Raw genomic sequence first — 19,079 nt, forward strand, 5'->3', positions numbered from 1 at the left:
AGGGGTGTTGAAAACGCAGTTTATTCTTTATCTGGCCCATATACTGGGACTTGCCAGTACCCCTTGGTTAAATCTAGGGTAGATAAATAGGTGACTGTTCCTAGTTTATCAATTAGGTCATCAATGCGTGGCATGGGTAATGCATCAAAGTCTGATATGGTATTGACTTGACGGAAATAGCTAGGACACTTTGGACATTAATATATCACTGGTACATTTAGAGCAATACTGAGATTGGTGTCAAAGAAAAGTGGTTTTAGAATAAAACAAAAGGTCACACAAATATTCTGAAGCAGGTAAGTACTTTTGAACCCCCAATGCAAAGTGTTACGCCCACGGTACGACCCGCATTACACCATTTGCGTTACCCCCGTATCCGGGAGCAAAGATTGCAGTGAACTGATCCTTTCTGGCAAAGTTGGAGGTTGCTAGGGAAACAGAGGTTGTTGTCACAAGGTCATGTGCTTTATCAGCTGATCTCCACGTTGCCAGCTGGAAGTTCGACATGCCTCCTTGACTCACGTCCCAGTGTCCATAAAGGAATCTGCAACGCCAGAGTTGGCCCTTCTGTTTAGCGTTATTTTTTCCTAATTACTTACTGCCAAACTCTTTGTGAAACCGACCTTGGAAATCCTTACTCGACGATCCTTTTGCCTCTCCCTTGTCCTTGGTTTGACCTGCTGGCTTCCGACCCGGACCGTTTCAGACCCTGCGCTTTGCTTCCTTTCCGAAGCTCCTTAAAAACATACTCCCGCTCTGAGCTTCAACGCCCAGCACGAATTCTGACTTCAAGCTGCGCATACCTATCACCGAACTCGCAGCACACTGCCTGTCACGGGACCCAAGAACCGAACGCTGCCAGCATGGAAAGTCATCACTGCATCTGCAGCGTACTGCTTTCTTCCACGGGACCCAAAGCACGAACGCTATCATCGCGGAAACCACCCGCTGCCTCTCTTGGGACGTTGACCAGTTGAGGTCTGTTGCAGCCCCTCCTTATCTGATAACCGGTAAGACTGGAACTTAGTTTCTTTCCATCTGGGGTTGTATCTTCATAGTAGTGCCCTCTGTATCCATCACTCCTAAGAACAGTATAAAGGTTGTTCGCCTTCAACGTAACGGGACATATTCTAAGTACATTGCATATCCTGAACTGTTTATTCTTCAACTCATGAGACCTTGCCCACGAAACATTAGTGAAATTATTTGAATGCTCTGCTGTAGAATTGCACCATCCCGTCTCTAGTAGCGGCCCTTATTCCATTCAGGGCATTCCCTGTACTAACCTTCCCTTTTCTTATTTTATCCTACCATTGTTTCTATTCCTAGGAATTCCTTTAGGTCACAGAGGGTAAGCGTTGATATTTCTCCTATTGTTCTGTACCACTCCTTCTCTCTGACCTTAGCTAATAACTCTTTCTCCTCTTAGGTACTATCAGCCTACTGCCACCTGTTTTACAGGTATTGACCTTAGCAATAGACCAGTGTTATATTACCTTCTTATCCACACCGTTCTAACCATCTGTGCTTCTTTTACAGCTTGGTGAAAGCGGTGTGGGTATCCCCGCTCTTTTGGGTAATTTACCATCTTGGCTGATATCCTAAAACAGCAAGAGGGTCCATTGCCAGAAAGAGTTCCCTCAGTGAGAGGGAGTCCGGTCTGGTTATTTTCCCTTTGGGGATTACTCAAGCAGTGACTGAAGTATCTGGACTCATTGAACAGCTCTCGTATGGTCCTGAGCCAATGCCCCGGCCTGCCTGCACGGTGGTGAGTCTACCACAAAGTAAGTTAACCTTTTCCTGGAGGAAAGGTAAAGCACAAAGTCAGAGGTAAGAAGAGTCTTTCAAGGAGCCAGGACAGCCAAAGTTAAGTTAGCAAAGTCTAGGTAAGCTGAAGCACTTCTTGTAGGTAAGTAAAAGTCTTGGCCAATGTTTTAGAAGTCTTTATAGAAAAAGTAGAATCAATGTAGGGCCACAAGCTGGGAGGCTTGTGATGAGTAAAGCTGCAAGCAACTCTACAAGAGCAACCAAGACAAGTCTCAACTGAGAACAAGTAAGGCTACACAACAAGAGGGAAGTCCCCTTAGTTTTACAGTACCTTTGGTTAGAAGAAATTGTTCCAGCTGGCTTTCTGTTCCTGTGCAGCTCGGCAGATCCTGTTGTTTCTGGGCCTCAGTCGTGGGGACCAGAGTGAGGATGTCTGGGGACTCATGCACTGCCATGGGACGGTCAGCAGCAGCAAAGGGCAAACTTCAATTTGGCTGCACTTTGCAGTTTCAGCTCCTCGCGTCTCAGCAAATAGCACCACCGCAGTTCTCGACTACCACACTGGACTTTCCTCGCATCTGGGGTCCAGCACTCTGTTAAGGTGGCTCAGGCTTGGTCAGTCCTGCTTCCTGGGAGTCCGCAGGATCTTCCTGGAGCATGGGTCCGACTTAAACGCGATGCACTCTATCTGGTGTTCCTCTCCCTGGCACTTCAGTTCAAGCAGCAGCAGCAGTGGAAGTACAGCCAGCTTCGAGAGGATGTCCAGACAAGTTCACTTTGGGGTTGATTGGTCCCACCGACCCAAGGGGAGAACTCGTCCTTGCAGGGCTTCTCTAGTCCAGGCGAATTCGGAGCTTCAGCACAGCAGCAGGACTTCAATGGGCAAAACAACGGTCCAGGAGTTGCAGCAGGCGTCTCTTCTAAGTTCTTCTTCAAATTCCTTCGTCCAATGTTCGACTCTGCCTTCCATGCCAAAAAGCCTTGCCTTTTATGCAGGTTTCTCCCACTAATTCCATCCTAGCTGTCAATCACAGAGCAGGGTTGCTGTCCTCCAAAGACAGCCAGTCAATCACCTTTGGGTTCATTCCTGTAACCAAGGGGATTAAGCACAGGGATTTTCAGGCACCTCCCTCACTTCCTGCCCCTGCCAGACACTCTGGAGCCAGAGGCGGTCTTCACTTGTGAATCCCGCCAAAGATAAAATGAACAAAGGAACCAAACCTGGTTTGGTGCGCAGAGTAAATCTAAAGAACGACCTTTCCAGCAGCCCGTGGTAAAAACACACAACGGTAGTTAAAAGTAAACCACTGCCACCAGCCATTAATTGTAGAAAGGGTAACATAAAAATGCTACATGAGAAACTAAACAAAGGGGATACTAAGTAACCCCTCCAGCACACTAAGATAGTGTGTGTTGGGTCTAGAAAGTTACAAATGTAAGTAAAGTCAATTTCACTTCACGGTTCTTGGAAACAGTAGTTATCGAAGAAAATGGTATTTAAACCATGGGGGAATCTGAAAGACTTCCCTGTGCCAACAGAGTGGCTAGAACGGAGTGGAAAAGAAGGTTGATATAACACTGCCACAATGTAAAAAGATGATGCCTATGGAGTTTGTCAGACTCCAAAACCAAAAGAAACAGAGTTCAAATTACAGAAAAATACATAAGAGAGTGGGAAAAAGGTCTCACTCTCTCCAGGTTAGAAATTAAAAGTCCTGAAGTCCAGCAAACAAGCTGGGTGTCTCTAACGCAGAAGGCAATTAGCACATTTCTGAGAATTCTTCCTAACAGAGTTTAATGTGGTATAAGTGGACTTTATGTTTTCGGTCTAGTTGGGCTATTTTATATGTGCACATTTCTGTTCTCTCTATTATTTCATAAGATCTGTGCCGTTTGGAGACAAGTTTGTTTTCTGAGGTGGGCAAGAGGACTAGTACTTTCTGTCCGATAGAAAAAGATTGTAAATGGACTTTCTTGTCGTAGCTGGCCTTTTGCTGGTTTTGGGCCTTTCCCATGTGAGTACAAACTAAGTCCCGAACTAATTTCATGGGTTCTCTCATTCTAGTGGCGGTTTGGGATATTGGAATGGGGGCCTCCTCACGTTCTTCCTAGGTTTCCCGGAGCATATCCAGGACATCCCTCGGTTTTGGGTTTTTCCTCACTGCAAACAGTGCCCATGGGATCATTCGGTCCCAGTCCATCCCGTCTTTGTCTACCAATTTACGTAGGATTAGTTTCAAGGTCTTATTGAATCTTTCTACTAGACCATTGGTTTAGAATGGTATACAGAAGTTTGCAAGGTGGTAATATGGAGTAGCTCTTTGAATTCGGCCATAAGCTTACTCATAAAATTTGAACCCTGATCTGTCAGTTTTTCTTTGGGAAAACCAACCCTAGAGAAATACGGTAGAAGATGTTTCATGAATGCTGAGAGGTATTATTTCACATTGGGAATGCCTCAGGGTATCGGGTTGCATAATCCACAATCACTAGGACATACTTGTTTCCCAATTTAGATGTTTCTAGAGGTCCTATTATGTCCATTTCAGTTTGTGAAAAGGGGACTTCTATAATTGGCAACGGGTTCAGAGCGGCAGGTAATGGAACGTGCAGGTTGGTCTTTTGGCATATCTCGCATGTTTGTGTAAAAGCTTTGATATCTGCTTAGATACCTGGCCAATAAAACTTCCTACTAATATGCGCCTGGGTTGTAGCTTGGCCCAAATGTCATCCCGTAAGATGGAAATGTGCAATCTCTAGAACAACCTTTCAGTGACTTTCAGGCATTACGAGTTGCGTTTTTATTAACCTTTCAGGGGAGGTTTCTTTTCTGTAAAGTAACCCTAGTTTTAATCAGATAAAGGCACTTCTCTTCTCTCTGCCTCCATCTTCAGGAATGGCTTGTAAAAAAGCTTCAGCAAGGGCTGTATGATTTCTCTGGGCAAAGGCTAGGTCGAGATTGATGGTGGGTTCCTCTACTTTCCTTTCTTCGCTGGTAGGGTTTTATCGACTTTACCACAGCCTAAGATACCTCTGTCTGTTTCACCTTGTTCACTTTCTTGGAATTGAGAGAACAGAGCTTTCCCTAAAATTCTGTGTGCAATTTGGTCTCCCCGACGTACCCCAAAAGGGACTTCACCGTGATTCTGTAAGAGAGCTTTTACGTCTCCCCGGGAGTCTGTGTCAATAACGCCTGCTAAGACATTGTGATGCTGGAAATGCATTGGAGGGACAGGGCCTCCCTGTCCTTGTCCTGTAGTCCTTTTTCATATGTGTTCTGTATTGTTTTCTCCCCAGGAGTCCATGTAGGACTCCTGGCAGGGCAGCTCATCCTATTTTCGGTTTGGTGTACAGACCCTTGGGATACCCCCATGGCACCAATGGGTTGGTGTACAACCCTGTACCCCTAGTGTGTGTGGCCCACAGAGCAGGGTATGGGCTGGTGGCAGCTCCATGCTGAATTTGACAGGTACCCTAAGTATCCTCCATTTTGGGGATACCCAGGCCCTGCCATTGGAATCAGTTGATTCCTGATAGGAAACAAAATGGCTCATGTGGCCTCTTGCTTTCTATTGCCTGTTACCTTGTTTTCCCAAAGTCCTTGGAAGCCCTGACTCCATCCCTTCCCCCTGACTGGCTGTTGCGTGGAAGTTCCATATATGTTATTGTGGAAAAGTCCAAGCCAGACTGGCTGGAGCCTTCCCAGTGACTGTATGTTGTGGGCACACCCTGTGGGTGGGACCTGGGTGAATGGTGTGGATGACAAATATGCACTTCTTGTTGTGGCAGTCTAGTTTCTGGTATGTGGCACAAAGACTGAGACAGTCCTGCCCGAAACTGGTATGAATGCAGTGTGTAGTGCTGAATGGCTGGGTACTTGTCCCAATACACATTCCTTGGTGTGAGTGTCTGAGAGGGAGGAGAATGGCCTGAATTCACTGTAAGCCTAATTGGCTGACTGACTGCTGAATGCCCTTCTGAGTGATTGGTTGCCTGGGTGTGACCCAGCAGAATGAATGAGAGATAGAACAGTATATCCGGGGGCCTCTCACTTCTAGAATTCGTTCAGAAGCTGAAGTTGAAACTGACATCGAAACTGATGCCGTTAAGGAGTTGAGGTTGATACTTGAGCTTATCCTTGAAGCCCAGCTAGAAGAAGAAGATTTACTGCTGCATTTGCTTCGACCTGATCTGAAAGCTGTTGAGTTCATCGAGGACTGATCCGAGAGAGTACCTATCGGGGCAACCTCTATCCGAGCTTCGAGGGGCCATCGAGCACTGCTAACCTTCGTCGAAGCTCTCTGGAAGTCAGACCCTCGACAAGCTGCTGACCGGAGACGGGGACCGCCGAGGAAAACGAAGAGAAGCACCAGACATTCCATCCACCGTCGTCGACCAGGGTTCGCAGGTTTGCAATAACCACTGGAGGACTGTCGAAGCCGTGTTGCCCAGAAGTGGGGACCGATTAATGTTGTACCGCTGACCGCCGGAGCCGCGACGCTCCATTGATTAAGAAATTCGAATTGAAGGAATCTCTCAACAGTACCGCCGACTGCTTTGTCTCGCCGGAGAATGTCGGGGCTGCCGGTGGGTTTCCCGCCACCCCAAGACCGCAGAGACGCCAGACGACTCAACGCCCTTGCTGGGCCAAAGTTCTTCATAGACTCTTTGTGGTAACTAACCATTGTCGTCGAGGTGCGCTGCACTCCTCGTCTTCGCAGGACGTCTTCGACTCAACATCGACGAGCACCGCCAGGACCGAAGCTGCCCTCGACGCCATCAAACTTTTCATCAGGATCATTGACGCCAAGTTCACTTTCTTCGAGGACTATCGACGATCCGTGGCTCCTGCTTTAAAGGGAGTCAATCAAGACAGATCCATTGACGCCTCTTCGAAGAACTCTGCTATTGGGGTGGTAGAAACTATTTAGAAGGAAATAAGGCAGATTGAACAATATATGGACTGGGCTTGTTTTATATCTTTATTTACAGGTGGCGGATCCTCATACAGAATTGTACCGGTGGTAGGGGCTCAGTATTCTGCCTATTGTTCTAACCTACTGATTTTCCACCTATGTCTATTGTTGGTTCACTTTAGTAATTGATTTGTGTTACATTTGACCAAAGTACAGTTAATGCACTTTAATGAAATCAGATAGCAATTGTGGTACCATGTAGAACTGTAGATTAACTGAGCACAAAGTGAGTTATTGTGACTGTGTATATAACTGTGAACCTTAATTATATAAAGACTGTGTTTTCACTAATACAATGTGTAGGCATTCCTTTGTGGGCACTTGGGGACTACATTGTACTTAAGAACCAGCCCGCATCACCTCCTGAGAAGCTAGGCCTTGATTGCTCTACCATAGCTACCGTAATGGAGAACCTTGGCTGGGGTCCTCTCTACCTCTCCTCTACCATACAGAGAGCCACCCCCTCCAGTCTTTACAGACGTCTGTCCTGAACTTCCATGCGGGGCAATGATATCTTCCCTACTACTACAGATATCAAACCCTATTGATTCCTTGGTGGCAATGGAAAGGTTGGAGGCTCTCTGACTAAGCTTTTGAAATTGTAGGGTTCCCCAATTTGTTTCAATTGAGTCACGTCCCATTACTGAAACCATATGTGAGAAACTCATGACAACAAGTAAGACAGACACAAGTGATCAAAGTTCAAGGATGTTTATTGAACAATGAAATGCTGTATGCAGGTTGAAAAAACACCTATTCTAAACCTAAATCTAAGATGGGAGCAAGCTTCAACCATCGAATGAATATAAGGCAGTCGTAGTTGCGTCGTGTCAAAATACAAGGGGCTATACTATGAAACCTATTGCCAAACCTCACAACTAATACAAAAAGGGTTGTGGGATAGTTCTCAAGAAAAGAAAGAAGTGTTCTCAAATAATATGTCAGGATGCAGTAGCTTGGGTCTCCCTTTCCCACGTTTTGGAAAGGGGTAAGATGGGAGCTTGAAGCACAGTACAGTCTCGGGCTTCTCCAGCATGAGACGACAGTTCCAATGGCAGCTCTCAGGACACACTCTCTGGCTTTTCTAGCACGAGATGATAGTTCAACTTTGAACCCTCAAGCTATCAGTTATTAGGGCCATGAATGGCCAAGTCTTGTTTCACTTGAAAGTCTCTTGCCTTCGAGGACCTGATCAGTTCAAACAACAAAACAAAAGTTCCTTTAAAAACTGGAAGTTCTTTTCCAATGTTCGCTGGGCGATGAGTTCACCCCTGGGTCCCCCTCTTCTGGGCGCTGACCCTTCTTATTTGTATTCCGAAATATATCACAGTTCCTTTATCAATCAACTTTGGGTGACAGCTTCACCCCAGGATGTCCCTCGGTCGGGCTCGAACCCCTCTTGCCTTTTGCAGGATTTCTTTTCCCTTGGTTTCTTAATGTTTTCTGGAGGCACTGCTGAGATTCACTTCCCTTTCTCTCACACTATTGGTAGATCAAAGTCTTTCGATTGTATAGGGATTTTGCTTGACCCTCTGCATGACCGCTTTGACCTATTTCGCCGGTCCTCCTACGGCCTTCTGGTATGTGTAGTTTCTCTCAAATGGGGCTTGACCAGAGTCTCTCGAATTAGCACCCACGTGGTGCTGCTTTCCCTCTGCAGCTGGTCTTCCCTTCACACTTTTAAAAGTTCATTTCAAAGTTCATCAGCTTTGATTTAAAACTTGCCACTTTGCAATTCTTACTCAACACAGCCCGGTTCTTATCAGCTCTCTCCTCGACTACCCGGCTGTGATGAACAGCTTGGATGTTGGCTTCTTTGGAGGTAAGGCCGGTACCCCGGGCGCAGGAGTTTCTCCCGCTCCTGACTATAGGCGTAAGCTTGCCCTGTGTACCGTTGACATCTGCTACAGGACACTTGTGCTGTTGTTCATGGTCTTAGGCTCTCTTCCACGAAGGTTCTGTGGGGGCTGGGACAAAAAGGGCAAGGTCACTTTTCTCCTCGCTACCCTCTCTATTCTTGCTGCCTTCCTCCTTCTTTTGAACTGCCACGTGGTAGCCGTCTCGTCCTGGTGTCTGCTGTACTCGCCTTTCCCATACTGTGCTCTCTGGCTCCACCTTTTATCTCTGTGGGGACGGGAAAGGACCATCCGGTGTGTGTGATTCTGATCAATTTCCTGACTTTGCCTGACCCTTGTATTGGGACATGTCAAGTAAATGGCTCTATTGTTAGTCCGTTGTCCTTTGTGTTTTGAGAAAGTGTTAGAGTTAGAAAGGGGGGGGGGGGCAGTAGTTTGAAATGTCCTCCTTATGAGGATGGGGAAAAGGTGTAAAAGGAAAGGGGATACCATGTCTAACCATTTGGTGTCCCACTCCCCGAGGACCCCCTATCCAGGTGATCCTCCCTCAGTGGTCCGCCCCCCAGGAAATAGATCCAATAGCGATGCCTGTGTCCTGGCCACCTGGATGGCAGATCCCCGGGGGCTAGCTAGGGAGACACCTTCAGGTTTCACACAGAGGAGAAAGAGGAGAATAGAATAGGAAAGGCAAGCAAGGAAATAACGAAATAACATAAGGGTCAGGGATACGAGATTGTGAGAGGGGTAAGAGAAAATGAGACCTGGATGGTTGGAAGGCACCATTTTCTGTTTTGAAGACCATCATCATTTTTGTGGGACCCCCCTCTACAATTTACCTGGAAAACCCTGGAGGGAGTGTGATAGGTAAGTTTTTTAGAAAACTCAATGACATTTTAAATAGTGCTGGATCAAAAAAAATGATTTTAAAGTCAGTACAGAATCTTTTCATTTAACTAATATAGATTAATTAAGTAAGCACATTGAATGTAAGTAGATTGTAACAACTCTTTTCTGGAATTGTTTTTTAGAAAGAATGTTTTGTGAGTTTCCTGAAGAAGGATATACATTGCTCGAAAGAAACCTTTGAAATATAGTTTTGGCATGAAGGAATTTCGAAAACGTATACACAAAAAATTGTTGTAAAGAGAAATATTCCTACTACATAGCTCTGAAACACCCAGTTTTTTGGGTGGCGGGTGAGAGTCTATTGAAGTGGATGGGCGCATAGGGGATTTGGCGGGTGAGTTTGCTGATTTCCAGGCGGTGGACACCCGCCAAATACGGGTGTCACACGTGTGAGAAACCTGAAGGTGTCTCCCTGACTAGTCCCTGAGGATCTGTCTTCCAGGTGGCCAGGGCACGGCCATCGCTATTGGATCCAGTTCCTGGGGGTGGACCAGTGAGAGAGGATCACCTGGATCGGGTGACCTCTGGGACTGGAAGTGGGACACCGACGAGTGAGATGCAGTATCCCCCTTCTGATAAAACCCTTTCCCCATTCTACCCTGTAGGATATTCAAAGACTCTACCCCACCCTTTCCCACACGAACACTTTCGTACACTACGAAAGACGACAGACAAGCACCAGTGCCGTTTACCTGACATGTCCCAACACAAGAGTCAGGCAAGGTCATGAAATTGACCAGAATCACACCCACCTGACGGCCCTTTCCCTTCCCCACAGGGATAAGGGGTGGAGTACGAGAGCACAATGTGAGCAAGGCTATGAAGGGGCTTGGATAAACGGGAGGCAAGTACAGGCCTTAATTGATTCAGGAAGTAAACAAATGGCTATACGAGCCAATTTGGTTTCAATAAAAGACCTAGATGACGCAGACCTAGTCAGGGTTACATATGTGCACAGAGGCAATGAAGAGTACCCTAAAATACCTGTACACATTGAAATCCAGGGTGAATCATGTGAAGTACTATCAGCCATCATTCCAGGACTCCCCGAAGAAATTATTCTAGGGAGGGATTTCCCCACATTCTCTACTATTTTACAGGAGACTCCACCTCCTTGTGGGGCTTTTCTACCCCAGAATTCTTGGCAGACAAACTATTATTCCCAAACCTCTCCAATATGGGATTGGGAACATTCTGAACCCTTAAAACCCAACATAGACCTTAACTCCCAGTTCATAGGCTATTGTAGAGAGAACAGTAAAACCACTCCACCTCTACCTATAATGACCAAAACCAACCTGTGGAATATGCGAGAACTCATGGACATCTCTTGTCCCTGTTCTCTTCCAGGTATTAACAACACAAGACCTGAGCAAAGAACAGGCATATCCATCTCGCATAGCGGAAGGGTATGTGTGAAACCTGAAGGTGTCTCCCTGACTAGTCCCTGGGGATCTGTCATCCAGGTGGCCAGGACACGGCCATCGCAATTGGATCCAGTTCCTGGGGGTGGACCAGTGAGGGAGGATCACCTGGATGGGGGGTCCACGGGAGTGGAAGTGGGACACTGATGAGTGAGACGTGGTATCCCCCTTCTGATAACACCTTTCCCCATCCTACCCCATAGGATACTCAAACACTCTTCCCCTGCCCCCTTTTCCCACATGAACACTTTCGCACACCACGAAAGACGACGGACAAACACCAGAGCCGTTTACCTGACATTTCCCAACGCAAGGGTCAGGCAAGGTCAGAAAAATGAGCAGAATCACAAACACCTGATGGCCCTTTCCCTTCCCCAAAGGGGTAAGGGGTGGAGCATGAGAGCTCATTGTGAGTAAGGCAGACAGACAGCATGTTGAGAGCACTAACTCAGCATGGCAATTCAAAAGAGGAGAAAGACGGCGCAAACCGAGAGGGTGACGGGGATAGAAGCGACATTGCCCTTTCCGAGCCAGGGCCGTGAGACCTCCACTGAAGGAATTGTGGGACCGTGAACAGTAGCCACTGTGTGTTGCAGAAGATGTCAATTGTACACAGGCCCTCCTCCACTGATAACCAAGCCGGACAGAGACAGTTGCCACTGTGCTACCGGCCTTGACTCCCGAGACAAGGAAAGCCAAGCTGTTCATCACAGCCTGTGAGTGGAGGGGAAAACCTATAAGAAACCGAACTGTGTTGCACGAAAGTAGCAATTGGCTAATTGAAGAAAACTACAAAGAACGGTTAATGCGATTGAAGAAAGTACAAAGAACTTTTTATATGAAAGATGGGAAAACCAGCAACAGAGGAGTCTGGCACCACGTGGGTGCTCACTCGAGAAACGCTGGGCAATTACCCTATGGCTGAAACTACCATTACCAAAGGATTTGGGAAACACGTGAAAGGGGTCAAAGTGGTCATACAGGGGTCTAGTAAAATCCTCAGTACAGTCAAAAGTCATTCATCGGCAGATGATTGTGAAGCTAAGGGAAGTGAATCCCGCAACGTAAGAACTGTTAAAAGAATTGTGTGATTGACAAAGTTGGCAAGCTAACCCCAACAGAGGGATGCCAATGAACTGGGGGCCACGTCTAAAGTCCCAATGTACAGTGTGTTGACAAGAGTGAACCCATCAAAGGGATGTCCACAGTGTTTCAAAAGACATTAAAACTTCTGAACATAAGAAGTGAGAGTATTTGTGAAAAGCCATAGTGAACCCAACAGAGGGAAGCAAACAGTCCAGGGTCTGAGCCCAGAAGAGGGGGATTCAAGAGTGTACAGCCATCACCCACCGACCCGTGAATGGAACAGAGAAAAATGCAACAGAGAAAGTCTTCTAAATTCATGCCAGAGTGAACCCGACAGAGGGAGGCTGATATTCGACAGGGGTCGGAGCCCGGAAGAGGGGGTCCCAGGGTTGAAGAGATATTACCCAAGTACAATCAGAGAACAACTTTAGAACTTTCTGTTAACCTTTTGTTGGTAAGCTTGAATCTATCAGACACCCGTAAGCAAGAAGCCTATCTATTGAATGTCCTGAGATTGCTAAAGAACTTTTTGTGGATCTAAGCCCGGAAGAGGGAGATCCAGGTGTGAAAAGACATTCCCTATCGTGCAAGTAGAAAGGAACTTTTGTTTATTATTTTTGGAACACCTCAGGTCCTTGGAGGTAAGAGACCTTTTGTGGAAAAAGAGACTTAACCACTGAAGGTCCTGATACTTGAGAGTGGAACTTTAGTCTTGTGCTGGGAAAGCTTTAGCCTGTGCTGTGCTCCGGAGTCCCGCCTTGTCCAATGCTCAAAACGTGGGGAAGGGAGACCCCGACTACAGCATCCTGGCTTCTTATTTGTGAACACGTCTTTCTTTCCTGTGAACCCTATCCCACACTCTTTGTTTGAATTTAGTGTAAGGATTGGCAATTGGTTTTTTCTTAGTATAGGCCCTTTTATTTGACAAGACGTCACTTGAACTGCCTTATTATTTGATGGTTGTAGCTTGCTCCCATCTTGGATTTAGGTTTAGATTAGGCATTTTTTCATCCTGCATATACAGTTTAATAAACACCCTTGAGCTGTGATCACTTGTGTTTGTTTTTACTGTTGCCACCATGAGTTCCTTACATATGGTGTCAGAGGTGAGATATGATTCAATTGATAAACACTGAAATGCATGCAAGCGATTGTGGTACCACCAGAAAGGGAAAATAAGATAGCTGATCTCCTTGATTCTGACCGCGTATCCACGATGAAATTGGGTGTCCCACCTGGTCAATAAGATCTATTCTTTAAGACTCAAGTATTGCTAGAGACCCTTCCTCTCTCTTATTACTACATACAACAGTGCGACAGGATAATTCTAAAAATTCAACCTGTTTTTTCTTTCATCAGACCTAGTGCTCTGAATCCCCCTCCTTCCAAATCTTTTTTTTTGGTACCTAGTCAATAACTATTGCGGGACCATCAGGTTTAGGGATCAATCTACCACAGCCCATTATTACTTCGACAGACTCAGAGTCGGAATTGTCAAATGATTTGAGACCTTATCCAACAGAGTTGAAAGTTGCTTCTTTTCTGATACAGAGCCATCTACAGAAGGGACCCTTACACCACCGGAAGAAATGGCTGACTTAGCCAATGTTATCACCCAGCTAGAAGCCCATCAGATGCAGGCCGAGATTAGACTTCAGGAAAATGTAGCTAAGCTAATTGAACTGTAGCAAGACCCTTGCTACCATAAGGGGTGCTTCAACCCTATTTTGAAGGCAAAGATTTATGAATGTTCTTTCTAAATTTCAAATGCCTAGCTGAACAAATAGAATGGGAAGATAACTTTAAAAGATGTTATTTAGCCCCTCTACTGAAAGGTGAATTACAAACCTCCTATCAACTATTTAATCTTGCCCAGGGAGCCACCGTTCGATCCATCAAAGAAGGGCTACTTAAAAGAGTGAGATAAACCTGCAATTTTTATCATCAGAAATTGAGGGCCATAAGATTGATCACAGTAGAAACCCCCTTAGAAAAGGGTGAACGTGTCAAAAACACAGTGGCCGTCCGGAGTAGTGACCAATCCTTAGAAGACCTGACAGAAATGATCACCCTGGAACAATTCACTAACTCCTTACCTTCTTTTTTGCAAAAAGCAGTTTTGCTGTTAAATCGACCTACCCTAGCCATAGATATAGAAACTGCTCAAAACCATTCAGATGCAGCTAAACATTTCCACTCGCCCCATCATTGGGAGGAATGGAAGGATCATAAACCTGTCCACCGACCTCCAACTCAGGGAATAGATAAACCAGGGGGGTCATTCCGAAGTAAAGAAGGCTTGACATGAGAAAGAGTAGAGATCAGGAAGACCAACTCAAAACCCAAAGATGAAGGTAGAAGAGAGGATATAAAAGGGGGCAAACCACCTCCTCCAGTCTGTTTCTCCTTTAGAGAAACAGGATACTAAGACACTTTCCAAAGAGTATAAAGTATGAACCTATGGAAATATGGTGTTTAACGGTCAAAGAGTGGGAAGAACCAGAGGAAGAGCTAGAGACCTTTAGCATCTGTTTATGTTAAACTCCTACCAATTTTTCCTAGGAAAAGGTTTGAATAAACAGGAGGCAGGTACAGGCCTTAATTGACTCAGGAAGTAAACAAATGGCTTACAAGCCAATTTGGTTTCAATAAAAGACCTAGATGACGCAGACCTAGTCAGAGTTACATATGTATACAGAGGCAATGAAGTGTACCCTAAGATACCTGTACACATTGAAATCTGGGGTGAATCATGTGAAGTACTATCAACCATCATTCCAGGACTCCCCGAAGAAATTATTCTAGGGAGAGATTTCCCCACATTCTCTAAACTTTTACAGGAGACTCCACCTCCTTGTGGGGATTTTCTACCCCTGAGTTCTTGGCAGACAAACTATTCCAAACCTCTCCAATATGGGATTGGGGAAATTCTGAAAACTTAAAACCCAACATAGACCTTAACTCCCAATTCATAGGCTATTGTAGAGATAACTGTAAAACCACTCCACCTCTACCTATAATGACCAAAATCAACCTGTGAAATATGCAAAAATGTGTTCTCTTCCAGGTATTAACAACACAGGACCTGGGCAAAGAACAGGCATATCCATCTCACATAGGGGAAGGGTATGTGTGAAACCTGAAGGTGTCTCCCTGATTAGTCCTCGGGATCACTCATCCAGGTGGCCAGGACACAGCCATCGCTATTGGATCCAGTTCCTGGGGGTGGACCAGTGAGGGATGATCACCTGGATGGGGGGTCCATGGGAGTGGAAGTGGGACACTGATGGGTGAAACATGGTATCCCCCTTCTGACAACACCTTTTCCCCATCCTACCCCATAGGATACTCAAACACTCTACCACCCTCCCCCTTTTCCCACATGAACACTTTCGCACACCACGAAAGACAACGGACAAACACCAAAACCGTTTTCCTGACATGTCCCAACACAAGGGTCAGGCAAGGTCAGACAATTGACCAGAATCAAAAACACCTGACGGCCCATTCCCTTCCCCACAGGGGCAGGGGGTGGAGAATGAGAGCACAATGTGAGTAAGGCAGACAGACAGAATGTGGAGAGAGCTATCTCAGCATGGCAATTCAAAAGGAGGAGAAAGACGGCGCAAACCGAGAGGGTGACAGGGAGAGAAGCGACCTTGCCCTTTCCGAGCCAGGCCTATAAGACCTCCACTAAATGAACCATGGGACCGCGAACGGTAGCCAGCGTGTGTTGCAGCAGATGTCAACGGTACACGGGGCCCTCCTCCGCTGATAACCAAGCTGGAGAGAGACGCTTGCCACTGTGGTATCGGCCTTGACTCCTGAGACAAGGAAAGCCACGCAGTTCATCAGAGCCGGTGAGTCGAGGAGAAAGTCAATACGAAACCAAACTCTGTTGAACGAAAGTAGCGATTGGCTAATTGAAGAAAAGTACAAAGAACTGTTAATGCAATTGAAGAAAGTACAAAGAACTGTTTATATGAAAGAGGTGAAAACCAGCTACAGAGGAGTCCGGCACCACGTGGGTGCTCACTTGAGAAACGCTGGACGATTACCCTATGGTTGAAACTACCTTTACCAGAAGGCCTTGCAAAATGCAAGAAAGGGGTCAAAGTGGTCATACAGGGGTCTAGTAAAATCCTCTGTACAGTCCAAAGTCTTTGACCAGCAGATGATTGTGAAGCTAAGGGAAGTGAATCCCGCAACGTAAGAACTGTGAAAAGAATTGTGTGATTGACAAAGTTGGCAAGAGTGAAACCGACAGAGGAATGCTGATGAACCGAGCGCGAAGTCTGAAGTCCCAATGTACAGTGTGTTGACAAGAGAGAACCCGGCAGAGGGATGTCCACAGTGAACTGTTTAAAAAGACATTAAAACCTATGAACATAAGAAGTGAGAGTATTTGGGAAAAGCCTTAATGAACCTGAAGGGGGGATGCAAACAGTCCAGGGTCTGAGCCCGGAAGAGGGGGATCCAAGGGTGAACAACCATCACCCACCAACCCGTGAATGCAACAGAAAAAATACAACAGAGAAAGTCTTTGAATTCATGCCAGAGTGAACATGACAGAGGGAGGCTAATATTTGAGAGGGATCTCAACCTGGAAGAGGGGGACCGAGGGGGTGAAGAGATATTACCAAAGTACAATCAGAGAAGAACTTTAGAACTTTCTGTTAACCTTGTGTTGGTTAGGTTGAACCTGTCAAACATCCGGAAGCAAGAAACCTAACTACCAAGGAGATAAACCCTAAGCAACGAACTTTAAGGCACTGAAGTAGGAGCTCGAGTTAAGGGGGTGTGAGGGGGGAGGACTGCAAAGCATAACATGTGATTGTAAGACAAGATGTGCATTAATGGAAATGTCCTATATGTTGGTTAAGTTTGATGTGTTGTTTAAAATAATTTTAAAAAATTTTTAAAAAAGAAAAAACCTAACTACCAAATGGCCTGAGATTGCTAAAGGGGTTTTGGTGGATTTAAGCCCGGAAGAGGGAGATGCAGGGGTGAAAAGGCATCACCCATCGTGCAAGTAGAAACGAACGTGTGTTTATTATTTTGGAACACCTCAGGTCCTCAGAGGCAAGATACTTTTTGTAGAAAAGAGACTTAACCACTGAAGGTCCTGATACCTGAGAGCAGAACACTCTTTGTTTGTATTTAGTGTAAGGATTGGAAATCAGTATTTCTTAGTATAGGCCCTTTTATTTGACAAGACTCCACTGACACTGCTTTATTATTATTTGATGGTTGTAGCTTGCTCCCATCTTAGATTTAGGCTTAGATTAGGTGTTTTTCCAACCTGCACATACAGTTTAATAAACACCCTTGAACTGTGATCACTTGTTTCTGTCTTTACTGTTGCCACCCTGAGTTCCTTACACACTGCAAAAACTTGTGAGTTGAGAGCAATGCGTACTATAGGCAATACAAGGCTACCAAATTTTCACTTTGTGCATGTGGGACATAAGCGTTACTCATGGGGCATTTCAATATTGTTTTGTGGAATTTTCAGTGACACTTAAAAGGGCTTGGGCAGTTGCACCCTGTAACCAACAGACGCGGCAGCAGCTGGTTTGCTGTATATACGCAGGAGATATGAGTAGTGGGACCCCTGGGTTGCATATAAGGACTATGAAAGGACATCTTGGAGAAGGATAGGTTACTGATGAACAGCAGATGTCTTGAGCATCAGCATTACATCAAGGTAGTTTTCTATGCCTCCCTTAGATACGGCCATTTTTGGGCTTGTTGGAATGTGGTACAGTACCTTGAAACCCTTTAGTGTGACACAAATACTGGATGTCAGGAAAAGGTAGTTCTAGGGTAGGGTGATGATCCCCTTGCCCTCCTACCTTTTGCCACTTGATCAGCTCACAATCGGCAACAACTGTTGTATAGTGGAAGAAAAAAGCCGTTCTTTGGACCTCAGCAAACGAGGGACACAAGCTGACAAGGACTACCCAGTAAGGGCCCAACCTCTGCCAGGTGACCAAGCCTGACTGTGATGAATCCTCTTGTGAACGATCATTGGACACAGATCCTTCAGAAACTGGATCCCAGAAAGACCTTGGCGCCTGAATTAAATTGAAAATACTTCCCTTGAGCTTTCTCCAGGTAAGGTAATTGTCAACACTATAAAGGCTGAGCAGTGGTTTGACAATTTCATGTGCGTAGTGGCATCTACATGTGTTTTGAATGAGGTTTTGAGTGACACATGAAGGGGCTTGTGCGGAAGAAGCCTTAAAGCAAAAGCTGAACTGTGTGTGCTGGACAGCAGGCAGCAGCCGGATTTCTGGGTGTAGATAGGGTCAGGGGAAGAGAGCAGGGCTGCGGAAGAGCATCATGAATGCAGAGTTGCTGATAAACCACAGTTAGCTTGAATATGAACTATATATTCAGGTATTCTATTGCCTCTGCTTCAGCAGATCTCCTACGTGGGACATGTTCCTTGGATTGCTGCAATAAAAAAAGAGTGCATACAAATGTGTGAGTGTTGCATTGAATGCTAAATGTTAAATGTTAAAGGTATTTATATCCCGCACCATCACCAACAGAGTTGGTCCCCAGGCGCTCTAGTGGATCTGTAAACAAGAAGGGGTGGGTTAGGGTTAGTTGGGAGGAGGGCGAGTAGGAGAGTGAGAGAGGTGGTGCGCTGTTGGCAGCTTCCGCTCGGTATACGCCGTGGGCTGTGCTTTGGTGTAAGTATTGGACTGGGGCGAGACCACGTGTGCAGTTGGAGTTGTTAATGTGTTGTAGTTTGTTGTTGATGCGATTTAGTGAAGTGTGGGTGGTTTGCTGGGCGAGAGTAGGTTGTGTGAGTTAGGTATGCAGAGATTTGAAGGTGGGGTTAGTGAGGTGAGAATCCTGGTTGTGTCAGATCTTGTTCGGTTTAAGTTATATTACTAACGGTGGGGTTAGTTGCTACTATCCTTTCTTGACCGTCTGAGTGCTGCGGGTTTTAGTGAAGCACACTACCTGTTGTATTCTAATGAACTAAGTATAATGTGATTGGTGTGTCTATTCTCCTCCTTGGTATCGGAGCAGTGGGTGGGTGGACCTTT

Source organism: Ambystoma mexicanum, chromosome 3q, assembly GCF_040938575.1.
Source record: "Ambystoma mexicanum isolate Mex_15411 chromosome 3q, UKY_AmexF1_1, whole genome shotgun sequence".
In the NCBI taxonomy this organism is placed as follows: Eukaryota; Metazoa; Chordata; class Amphibia; order Caudata; family Ambystomatidae; genus Ambystoma; species Ambystoma mexicanum.